Source organism: Rhincodon typus, chromosome 5, assembly GCF_021869965.1.
Source record: "Rhincodon typus isolate 14 chromosome 5, sRhiTyp1.1, whole genome shotgun sequence".
NCBI lineage: Eukaryota > Metazoa > Chordata > Chondrichthyes > Orectolobiformes > Rhincodontidae > Rhincodon > Rhincodon typus.
The window spans coordinates 48,959,448-48,972,511 of NC_063336.1; positions in this window are offsets into that span (position 1 = coordinate 48,959,448).

The window sequence follows — 13,064 nt, forward strand, 5'->3', positions numbered from 1 at the left end:
ACCATTTCAACTCCCCCTCCCATTCCTCAGACGACATGTCCATCCTGAGCCTCCTGCAGTGCCACAACTGTGCCACCCGAAGGCTGCAGGAACAGCAACTCATATTCCGCTTGGGAACCCTGCAGCCCAATGGTATCAATGCGGATCTCACAAGTTTCAAAATCTCCCCTCCCCCTACCACATCCCAAAACCAGTCCAGCTCGTCCCTGCCTCCCTAACCTGTTCTTCCTCCCACCTATCCCCTCCTCCCACCTCAAGCCGCACCTCCATCTCCTACCGACCAACCTCACCCCGCCCCCTTGACCTGTCCGTCCTCCCTGGACTGACCTATCCCCTTCCTAACTCCCTACCTACACTCACCTTTACTGGCTCCATCCCCGCCTCTTCGACCTGTTTGTTTCCTCTCCACCTATCCTCTCCTCTATCCGCCTCCCACTCTCTCCCTATTTATTTCAAAACCCCCTTCCCCTCCCCCTTTTCTGATGAAGGGTCTAGGCCCGAAACGTCAGCCTCTCTGCTCCTATGATGCTGCTTGGCCTGCTGTGTTCATCCAGCCCTGCACCTTGTTGTCTATAATAAACAGCAGATGTGAGTAAAGAACAACTGAAACATGACACAAATTAATTGAAAATAAAACATTAAAAACTGCTTTATCAAAGGCAGTTTATTCAGGTGGCATTTTATTAATATTTCCAAACAACATTTATAATATTAGGTTTCTGCTATCATAAACTGTGTGTGCAAACTTATAAACTTTAATTCCCAGGTAAGGTTATTTACACTAATAACAAGTAGACAGGAATGAACACAAGGTCATAGTCAAGTCCACAAACTTTGGACGTAGTACATCTTAAGCAGTTTACATCAAACATCTGAACCATGATACTGGACATGACGACACCTTGAAATCAGTAATACAGGTCTGAATTTTACCAAACATCAGCTAAGTGTTAATTCTGGTGAGTTTTACGGTAGGTTTCTCTCCATAAGCATGTTTTCTCACAATTCTCCACTGCTCACTTCATTAAGTAAACACCATGCCGCCACTGTGCTATCTTACACTCAGGAGCAGAAAACATTAACTGCTGCAGGGACATTCCAGTATTCATGCCACAGGTGCCGTATCTAAATCCCAGTTGTGCCCTATGTCAAATGCTGCAGCCTGGTCTGAAGGAGTTGCCAGGTTTGTGGGATATCCATGGTATAAGGGTATGAGGAAGAATCCTGCAATGAATTTACTATGATCTTTTGCACTGCACAAAGGCAAGTGTCATTAACTTTGCAGACTGCTATATCACACTCACTCTAACGCTGATTTACACCCACCAAGGCTTATGGTCTAACACCCTCAATATTGCATACTGCATCTTCCACTAATGGATCTCACCCACCTTATCCTCTCAAATTATTAACGCTTCCTGGTATCTGCACTTCCCAACTCTCACACTCAGAACACTTTGCCATCTCCTGACTGATGAAACACTAGCCTCCCAACTGAGCGTAATCCTCCTCGACAGCTCAATGCTGTCAAACATGACAAGCTGCCTGGCTATCAGTCTGTTTTAAAAGGCAAAACAAGGCAGAGATCCTGTAAACTTCCAAGTAGGTGCAAAGTGTGTGAGCGCTGATGACATGGTGAGGCAGGACCTTTGCCAATGTCAACCTCCATGGATGGAGGGCGCAGGCAGTAGCTGCTCTGAGTTGTTGAGGAATGATATCTAAGGTGGACACCTGGAGAAGGCGCTAGTAAGTAGCAGCTATGAGATATCCGCGAAGAGTTTTAGGTCAGGAATGGCTGCTGTTTAGTTTGCCTTCACTGTCTAGTAGAATAGCAACTTGCATGATTAACAATCAAATGTTCGTGCATAAAAATAAGCCCCATCTCACTCACTAGTGTGATCCTTGTCTCTGTTAAAATTTTAGGTGGACAATTAGACCGTTTTTTCTCAGTGGCTTGTATTTCATTATTCCATTCTTACTTTTCACCAGCTGACTTACCACTGCCACATCATTCAGGGGCTGGAAAAATTCCGTCTATATTAATTAGAATACTAAGTCGACATAGCCTTGGGTCACCAGCTTTATTCTTTTATGTCATATCTTGTATCTCAAAACTATGCTGGGATGTTTACTTGAGCACAAACAAAGAGTATCTGATCAGAACAAAACTATGATAACATATCAGAAACCAAATGAGAAATTGCTGGGAAAACTCAGCAGGTCTGGCAGTATCTGTGGACAGAAAGCAGAGTTAACATTTTGGATCCAGCAAATTTTCTTCATAACCTGTTCTGAAGAAGGCTCACTGGACTCAAAACAATAACCCTGCTTTCTCTCCGTGGATGCTGCCAAACCTACTGAGTTTTTCCAGCCATTTCTGGTTTGTTTCTGATTTCCAGTACCGGTAGTCATTTGGTTTTTGTGATAATGTACCTTCTGAATTCATGAAACCAGCCAGCCTGATTTTCCTCAATATCGACACCTGTAACGCTTAACTCAAGTATTAACTACAAAACATTACCAGCGATTGTTAACTTATTCATGTTGTCAAAATAGAGTGTTTCTATAAAACCACATTAAACCAGTCACCGTTAGTGCTGTGTCACTGTAATTATAGAATTGGGTTTCATTGTTGTGCTTATGAAGGAAGGCTTCCTCTAATTTCTATTTTAAGTATCATTTTGCTTGCATTCATGAACGTTTTTCTATTTTACATCCAGTAAAATTAGAAGTGTTTTATGAGTGCATTTATGGGTTTATTGGAAATAAAAACTGATCATTTATTGAATACTGAAATATTCAACAATGCATATACTCATAAGAACCAAAATAATTCTTCCCCATGTGATACAGATTTTTGTTGAACTCATCTATCAATGTCTTTTTAATATTGTTTTGTCAGGTTTCTGGAATCTTCCAAGTTGAAAAATAAATCATAGAATTAAGCTACATTCAGGTTAACCAGAAAATGTGCAATCATTAACATGCAAAAAGCTACTGTGTGAAAAATGTGAAACTAATTGCTGTCAACATCTTTTATCAACTTCCTTTCATTGTGGTTCCTTCATAGTAACAGAACTTTATGCCACTTGGTTCAGAATTCCAAGAATGGGTGTTTCAATGGTCAGCTAACTGACTCCGACAGAGCTACGCAATATTTTCCATTATAATTATCCATATCTTTTAATAAATTAATATGGCCTTTAATTGATTCTGCATCATTTGATTCCAGTTGTTCAACATTCAGGAAGCTATTATCGCATAGAGGTTGCTGGCAGAACTATGCCCATACAATTTAAATGAGTCATGATCTAAAGCAAGTACTAGATTGATAACACCAAACAATTGACAATGGAGATTACTTTAAGCAAAATATATTACACATCATAGTAAACAAAGAGAGGACCATCCAAAGAGATTCTTCTCCTTCCAAAATGCAAGTTTACTCAAATAGTAGATTGCAGCATATAAGTAGACTAGTGTGAGAGACAACTCTTGCTTTCAGATGTCAAATACATGTTTAGGGTTATACTTGGAGTAGAAATCAACTGTTGTTTTCAACTAATAAATGTATGGTTAGGACTGAATTTCCATTAGGAGTCAACTCAGAAATAGGATTATATGTGATGCAGGAGATTAATAGAGCACATTGCACGTGCTGACTGATAAACAAAAACTTTTTCAAATTTCAAAATAGCCACAGCCTTTAGCAACGCTGGCAATTTGCATTTATTCTTGGTGTGTAAATCAATCCCAATTTTTGGAAGGATTTTTCAAAGTTTCAATGATTGGCTCATAGGCTGCTCAGGTAATCCTGAGATCATTGCATAATTAGTGATGTCAGCAAAAGAGCAGCTATTATTCCTTAGTAATTGCAAAGAGAAAAAAAAAATCAGGAAAATATAAACTTGGCAGATATAATGGAGAAATTTAGGAAATTGTAAGGAAGAGAAGTGTGAAAAGAAACAAGAACTTTTGTTATGTATTAGTCCATCAATGTATACCTTGTTATAAACATCTACTTCATAATTCATATGTTTTAGAACATATTGTTTCAGTTTAGGAATTAAACTTTTAAATACAAGACAAATGAATAAAACCTGGTTAAAGAAACATTCTAATGTAAAGGCAGATCAAACTCGCTTCAGTTTAATAACCTGAGCAATCACACAACATCAAAGTTGAAAGTAAAAAGTGAATTTAAACAATCAGTGATTTATATCTGGACCTCTTTGTGGATACAGAGAGTCCAGAGAACACAGCTAGAAATGCAAATTAATCATATGGGCATTTAATCAGAAAGCAGGAAGCTTTACTTATCACTTTGGTGAAAATAAGAATCAAAGTTATCTATAGTTTTTTTTAGTATTATTTGTGCAACATGAGCTACTGTAGTGTCTAAGCTGACTCAATTTTTGGGAAGTTGGCTTTTATTATTAATGCTCATGCAAGCAAGGCATATTTGGATATTCAATTCCTGGAGCACAAATAACATTGACCTAACTGGCATGTCGATGAACATAAAATGTTGCAAGTTATGAAGAAAGAGAAACTGCAAAAGGAATATACAATCCTGCCTGTAGTTAAATGTCAACAATTTAAAGGAAACTTCAAAGAATTTTCAAAATGTATTTATAACACCTATTCTAGTAACAAAAAAATTTACACATGACAAATTGTATCGTAAACTACCTCCGTGTGTCACTTTATTTATTTTAGTTTGCCTAAGAGTATTCTGAATATAGGATCAATGTAGTCATTAAAACTTTTCCAGGGCTCCTTTTAGGTGGTGGGGAGAGGCATTACCAGGCAGAACTTCTCTGTTCTCATGTCAGCGCCAAGCATTTCTGAATCAGGTTTGAGCACATCAGCTGCAGAGTAAAGTCTTCCCTAAGCATTGTCTCAGCTCAACTCAAAAGAATAGTTCCTACTATTCCAAATATGACTTTCTCCTTTTCCAAGTGTCATTAACTATCTGGTGTCAAATATTAATACAATGCAGGAAATTTTGTAACTTAGGGCCACACTAAATGTGGAGGTGGACTGAGCTTGCTCAAACATATTTGGGTTACTTAAAATCCATAGAAATAAGTAGGGTTGCAGTCCATCCTACTATACGGGCTGCAATTTTCAAAGGGATACAGAATGGAACTTAGTGCGGCCAAGGTTCGAGAATCACAGTCCTAAACGTCTCCTTTATTATATCTCTAGAACGGTTTCAAATTTTCAAAAGTGTGATTCCCTTCAATTACTGGATTAATTCGGATATGCATGGTCAGGAATGTGATATTCAATCTTTCTTTTGGCAAACCTAAACAAACAGTTTGAAGCACATTAGTGCTACAGTGTTCAATGTGGGGACATTTTTCATTTAATTTTCATTTGTGAAAAAAAGGATGTGACAGGTTTCATGCAAGTGTGCGCTCTATACTTCTTTGAATGGCCACTCTACTGATGAGCTGTCTGCTCTAATCAACAACACAGAGGCGGCCCATCAGAGGGAGCCAGGCAGGTCACTGCAACCTCCTGTAGACTCTTGGCCAGTTTGGCCATTAAAGTGTAGAAATAGGGTAATGGGACCAATATAATTTGGTAACAGGGGCAGGATCTTGAACCCATTCAGGCGTTGGGTTCCAGCCACTGAAAATCTGATCCATGGAGTTCCCCAAAAGTTGATTTCAGACCTCTCAAAAGTAATACGAAATAATTAATACCACACATAGCCCCAACTTCAGTGTTGGAAGAAAGTCAGAACTGAAACAAAGTACATGAATGAAATATGTTTCTTTTTAAACATTTCAGGAAATAAAAAGATCACCATTCCAAGACTGAAATGTAGTGAACATTTGTCATAGAAGACCAGCAATGGCAATAATAGGGCAAACCTAACAAATGTAATTCAGATGAGTTACAGCTGTTTCTCTGTGTCCATCATTAACAGATGTGAGGTCTGAGAGAGATCAGAAAGTGTTTGCTATGTGACATGAATCCTGAACAATATTAATCCCAGAACTAACATCAAAACCAGATGACCTCTCCAGTCATTAGCGCATTGGTTTCCACAACCTGCATGTTGTATTTACTACAGTTTAAGTGACCAAAGTTTCAAAAGTACTTAATAAATCGCGAGGAGCTTTGGGATATCCTGAGATCATGCAAGGCCCTAAATAAGTACAATATTTCTTTTTGAAGGAGCTCTCTCATAAATTTAACAATGTATCCACCATACAGCGACTGGTTGCTTTTGAAGTAACTATTGCATCCATCATGCCAAATTTTCTTACAGTATCAGGATACAAATTTTAAAAAATTAATCAGTAGGCAGACAAATCCTGCTTGAGTTTACAAACCACAATTAATATACCAGCAACACCAACACAAAAATACCAAGATTTATAAATGCAGATATCAGTACTAGGCTGTAAACAATAAGCTCTTTCAGACATATGACAATCTTCTACAATGAGCTACAGTACAAAGTCATAAGATAACAGATTCACCCTTTAACTTGAGTGGCCTATTGAAACTAATTGAGTTAGGGAGAGTGGAAGGGGAAAAAGCAGTGCTTTTCAAGTCACACCAGTGATTTAGCAATGTCACAAGTAAAGGTATTACCAACAGATGTCTAAAATGTGGCTTCAGAAGTCTGCACACAGATTTTTCATTTAGGAACAGTGAATATTTTGTAACACCAGCCAGTTCGCTAGAGTCAGTATAACCTCATCACAATTTCCAGTTTCACTTGTAATGCATTTACTGTTCGAGGTGCCTCTGTAGGTGAGCTTAATTGCTAATAAATAGTATAGCTATTTCATTGTTAATAAATGCTAAATATTGGTGAAAACATCTAAATTGCAATGCATCATAGCAAATTATGATGTTTGGCTTAAAATGTAAAAGATTTGAGGGTAATTATTAATGCATCACAGAATGAACATAAATCACAAGGTTTGAAACATATTACACCTATTGATATTAAACTGCCAAGCTTTTAGATTTTCCTAAAATTATCTGCAGTTTTTGGAAACGTTTCAAAAGCATACTTTTCTGACAGAGTGCTATTTAGCCCTCATTTGAAGAGATCTGGAGGGTACAATCTGAAAAGTGGAGGCAAAAGATTCAAAATCCTTCAGTGAAGAAAGAGCCTTGTTGCAGATTCTCCATAGTTTTCTACTAAGGCCTAACATTTACCTGCTGCAGGTGAGTAAAAATCACAGCCAAAGTCAACATGAAATTTGATTCCATCTTATGGATGCTTCTTTTCCTTTACGATTTTCTTTTTCCTTTAAGACCATATTACATGAGATGTCAGAACTGAGATTGATCCAAAGGAGCAGATGGAATCCACAAAACATTGAACCCAGCCTTAAAAATGTATTCTAATTTATTCTAGCATCCATGCAAATTTTGATTCCTTTCTGAATAAAAAAGATACAAAGCCTTTTTTTTAACGTTATGTCAATTCCTTTTGTAAATATTTCCTCACGTGTAATTGATTCACCAGAGAAAAAAGGAACTCAATCATACTTGAATTATTTAGCTGAGCGAGTGATTCCTGTATTCCTAATAGCCAACCTGTGTTCAGAAAGAGTAGTAACTAATTTTGTTAAACTACAATAACGTTAGCTACCTGTAAAGTCTCATGAAAAGTATATTGTATATAGACCCCTTTATGATTTAAAACCTTACAATTATTCATCAGATCCATCCGCAATGGAAGCCTGTAACTTTACAACTCATAGCCATACTAACCGGTTCTGTTCAAAATGCTGTTCGACTTTGCTGTCCTCTAACGGAGATGGGATCAATTTCTAATCTTGGAGTTGGTCTGATGTTTAAATAGGAGGTTTATATGTTCACCATTTTCAAAAATGCCTGTTGAGAATTTTGTGGCCCTTTGTGAGGAAAAGCTGAAATGCAGATAATTAAAAATTGTCCTATATACAAGCCAGATCTATGTAGCCCATTAGGTCAGACTGTGGGATGTGATGTTCACTTTAGCTAAACAGAATGATATCTGAATTCAGTTACAACAGGGTTGAAGTATAAATAGAATACATTATAAACTGCACATGCAAGAGCTCCCTATAATCAACCACATGCACTTCTGGATGACTCTTCAGTAATGATGTCACAAGTCAAATCCCATTCTGTAAACATCATGCTGCATTATTTTCAGCTGTTAGCTTACCTTTGCACCAAAGTTGACGCAAAACAAGTATTAAGAATTAAAAGTTTTGTTTCCTTTGTCAAAATAGTTGTTAGCAAGGCTTCAACCATGAAGCTATGGCTGTAATCTCTGGAATTTAAAAGTTTAAGGGCTGATTTGATCAAAAATTTCAAAGTAACATAGGAAATAGATAGGGTAGCCTCAGAGAAATGATTTCTACTAGTTAGGGATTTGAGGTTTAGTGGAAGGTCTAAAGAAATAGGAGTGAAATTAGTAAAAAACCTTTACACATAAATGGTAGCTGAAGTTTGGAAATTCTTCTGCAAACTGCAAGTGGTTGTTGATCAATTGTATGTTTTAAATCGGAGTTTATAGATTTTTGATGTCCAAAGATATTAAGGGACATAGGCAGCATATGGAGTTAAAATGCAGATTAGCCTCTAAATGGCAAAACAACCCAAAAGGCTGTGTAGTATAACCCTGTTTAATCAGTTTGGAAATTTCCACTCTGCATTTTCCAATCTCCTCTTGTAAGGAGCAACCTGGTCTTCATAGAGCACCTTGCTTTATGTTATTAAATAATTGCACATATAACAGATAATCTAAACTGAACACCAACATTCCTTGGAAGTACAAATTGAATTTTCCAATATATTGTGCTTTTCTACCCAATTTTTGCAGACTCACTGGCAAAGTAACAGGAGGTGACACAGAAAGACAATCTGAAGGGTGAGGGAACACAGTTTCTTTCTTGTAATTCACATGCAGTGAGTTCTCACGTTAACTGGATAATGCAGGGAGGGGAGAAGGCAAATGTGGGGTTGAGGCACTGCGCAACAATTTCACTTTCAACTCATTTCATTTTCATGTGGTTCTACGCACGTGGATTTAGAACACACGAGATAGGTGACTGAGCAATGTGGCCACTGCAGTCCCCAAGGGAGTCACACATCTCAAATGTACAGGATACAACATAATTATTGTTCACAAAGAAAAGACAAAACCAATGCACCTCTATATGCTTTCATTGCTTGGCATGTTTTTATAATTTCTCTTTGTGACTCAGTAAAAATGTCAATTTACCAAAGCCCTACTGCACATACAAATGATCCTAAATAGATTATATTTCCTCGGACTAAGGTCAAGTTAAAAAGAGTAACAACAACTCTTCCTGCAACCGTGGCTCAAAATTATTGCTTCTCCAGCTGCTTCCATTGCGCAAGTGAAAGAGCATTTCATTCTTATGCTGTTCTTTGCCTTGCTGCATAACTCTCTTGAGATTTCCTTGGAATTCCAGCTGTCAAAATCCTCTAATGTTTAATAAGACCCTGCTGTACAAGGTCATTGAATACTTGTACACAGTGATCTGTACAAGAGTTACTACAAAGGAATGCTATTAACAATTTACAAATGCAGCACAAAGCAAGCATTTGTACACATCACACTGAATGTCAAATACTGCTGATTTCCATAATTCTGAAATATTCTGGAGCAATTAATATGATTCCTTCTATGCCCATTGCAACCTACATGCTTTCAAATATTGGATCACCTGTTCTACCTTGCCTATTGGCTCCTAGGTATACAACACATCCTGTCCTCTCTCGGATACAGGCTTCTCTTTCTGCAATACAGTCATGCTTGCTATTAGACTTCACCATTCATAAACAATGAAACTTTACTGCAATCTTCAATGCACTCCTCAAGTTGTTACGCATGCTAACTGTGCAGCTTGCACTGGTAAAGTTAATCTTGAGACGCATGCGCTGCCATGAAGCATTTGCACATTTATCTGTCAAGCAACTAGGCCAATAAGGTCATTTTGTGTCAGTGTAACAAATGATGAGTTTCACATCTAGATCACAGGTAAAATCTGTTTTGTCTACAATCAATCATCATCCACTTAAAAGGAACTGAATAGTTGTTCAAATTAACAGCAAATCAAATCTCAGAATAGCTCAACTCCTTTCCAGAATTCTCTAGAATTCAGTCAAAGCTAAGATAAAGGCATTGACCATCATAGTTCAATATCTACTCAAGTACACAATGTTATACTGTATTTTCAAGAGGTCACCTGTGATTGTTCTAAAATGAAATGAATACAGGCTTAACCTACACAACTTCTCCTCATAGAACAGTCCCTCCATACCCAGGGTCAGCCTCGTGAACCTTTTCTGGACTGCCTCCAATGCCCTCATATCTTTCCTTCGATAACAGACCCAATACTGCTCATAGTATTCCAGCCATGGTCTGATCAGTGTCATGTCTTTAGGAAGACTTGCCTGTTTTCATTCTCTGCTAACTTTAAAATAAAGCCAAACATTCCATTTGCTTTCCTGATTACCTGCTGAACTGGTATGCTTGCTATTTGAGATTTACACAAAGGACTCCGAAATGAACTTGGTGCTGTAGCTTTCTGCAGTCTTTCTCCATTTAAAGAATATTTTTGATGAAGACACAGCAAAAACAAAATTAATAATTTGCATAACAGCATCAATGCTGTGACTTACAAACATAATCTTCAGTCCCCCAGTGCTTAGTGACACGAATAACCGTAGAATTTTACATAATCTAGCCATAAATGTGACAGACTCAGATCAGAATAAATAGTGCTGGTGAAAACGTCTCATCATCCTTTTCAGATGCTGTTGTCTATTGTTTATTTTGTGCATTCAGGAGTTATTTTGACTTTGCGTGATAATGTTAAATAATAATCAAAGAGATGTAAAATGGGCTACTGACTCACTATTAGCTAACTTTAAAATACAGCAATAAGTCAACACTACCTTGTGTCAGGTTTTTGTTTCTAGAGTTCCATCATGCACAATTATGTTAAATCTTTGTACTTTTTAAAAGTATTACTTTACATATTTCACCCCCTCTGTCTCACCAATTTACTCTCCTAACAAAACTAAAAAGATGCTGAAACCATCATGGGATGTGGCGGTCAATGGCAAGACTAGCATTTATTTCACATCCCTAATTGCCTTTGGAAAGGTGGAATTGATCTACCCTCTGGAACCACAGTATTCCATGTAAACTGGTAAATTCAAAATGCTATCAGGTGGGGAGTTTCAGGATTTTGACCCCGCAACTACTTCAAATCAGGATGTCACTTAAATTCACAGGAAATACATGAGTTATATGGAGAAATCTGCTCTTTTATCCAGATTCAATCTGCTACTGGTGGGGGTTTAACAACACCAACATAGGGAGAACACAAAGTGAGCACAGTAGGAGAACTGATCCTATTACACAACATTCCAACATACAATGAACTGTGTATTTAACTGCAATGGCCTTATAACAATCAAACATATCTATACCTGCAATCATGTTGGTACTATATAAAGAAAGAATCTAAAGATGACTTCAAGTTCACAAACTTACATAACTTCACCAACATTAATTGAGATAGTGGAAAAGAAACACAACTAAAGTGAAGCTTCACAATGGCGATTCTGCAGATGGTGAAGCCAGATTACGGAAACAATTTAAACCAGAAGCAGAGTGATGTACAAAACAAGTCCACCTTTCCTAGCCCCTGAAACCACACTATGCTCCCATTTAAAAAGGAAAGTAAGTCCAAATTAAATTTTAAAAATATAGTGATTTCCATAATTTTTGAAACATTTGAAACAAAATATACACAATAATCATCCTAAACTATTAAGGACTCAATAAATTTTGTAGTTATGTTAAGTATCCCATTATCAAAAGTATCAAGAGACAACTTTCTTAGCTAGACATTAAATTAATGATGCACTTTTGGCAGCAGGAAACCTGTCGCAGCTGTTGATTTACTGCAAGGCTAAAATGATGAGGACATCCCAAACTAACCACACTTTCTGCACAAAACTACTGGATTAGACATGCAAATTGAAACAGAAGAAATTAATGTAGCACATCTGTATTTCAATGTGCAAGAATTTATTCACAGCAAGACGGGGTATTGCAATATATTAAAAAAAGGGGTGCCACCTTAAAATGTTAACAAATAACAGAAAGGAGGCATTATTCATCCAAAAAGGTAGACTTAACCAGCTAACAATTGAGCACCAAAGCCCCATTTACATGATAATGATGTGCTTGCCCAAGGGTTAAATCTTGTTCCTCCTGTGTTTCTGTGTAATCCAGTCACATCAGTAATGTAACCATAGATACTTTGTTCCCTGCATCCCTACTGTAGTATCTCTCTCTTCCTTGTGACTCCTCCTTGAAATGTTTCTCAACAATCGCTTGGATACCCAACACATCTTCAAAATATTGTAGATGCTACAAATAAACAAAAACAGACAGAAAATAGAGCAGAGACAACAAGGTGCAGGGCTGGATGAACACAGCAGGCCAAGCAGCATCATAGGAGCAGAGAGGCTGACGTTTCGGGCCTAGACCCTTCATCAGAAAAGGGGGAGGGGAAGGGGGTTTTGAAATAAATAAGGAGAGAGTGGGAGGCGGATAGAAGAGGGATAGAGGAGAGGATAGGTGGAGAGGAAACAAACAGGTCGAAGAGGCGGGGATGGAGCCAGTAAAGGTGAGTGTAGGTAGGGAGTCAGGAAGGGGATAGGTCAGTCCAGGGAGGACGGACAGGTCAAGGGGGCGGGATGAGGTTGGTCGGTAGGAGATGGAGGTGCGGCTTGAGGTGGGAGGAGGGGATAGGTGGGAGGAAGAACAGGTTAGGGAGGCAGGGACGAGCTGGACTGGTTTTGGGATGCGGTAGGGGGAGGGGAGATTTTGAAACTTGTGAAATCCACATTGATACCATTGGGCTGCAGGGTTCCCAAGCGGAATATGAGTTGCTGTTCCTGCAACCTTCGGGTGGCATCGTTGTGGCACTGCAGGAGGCCCAGGATGGACATGTCGTCTGAGGAATGGGAGGGGGAGTTGAAATGGT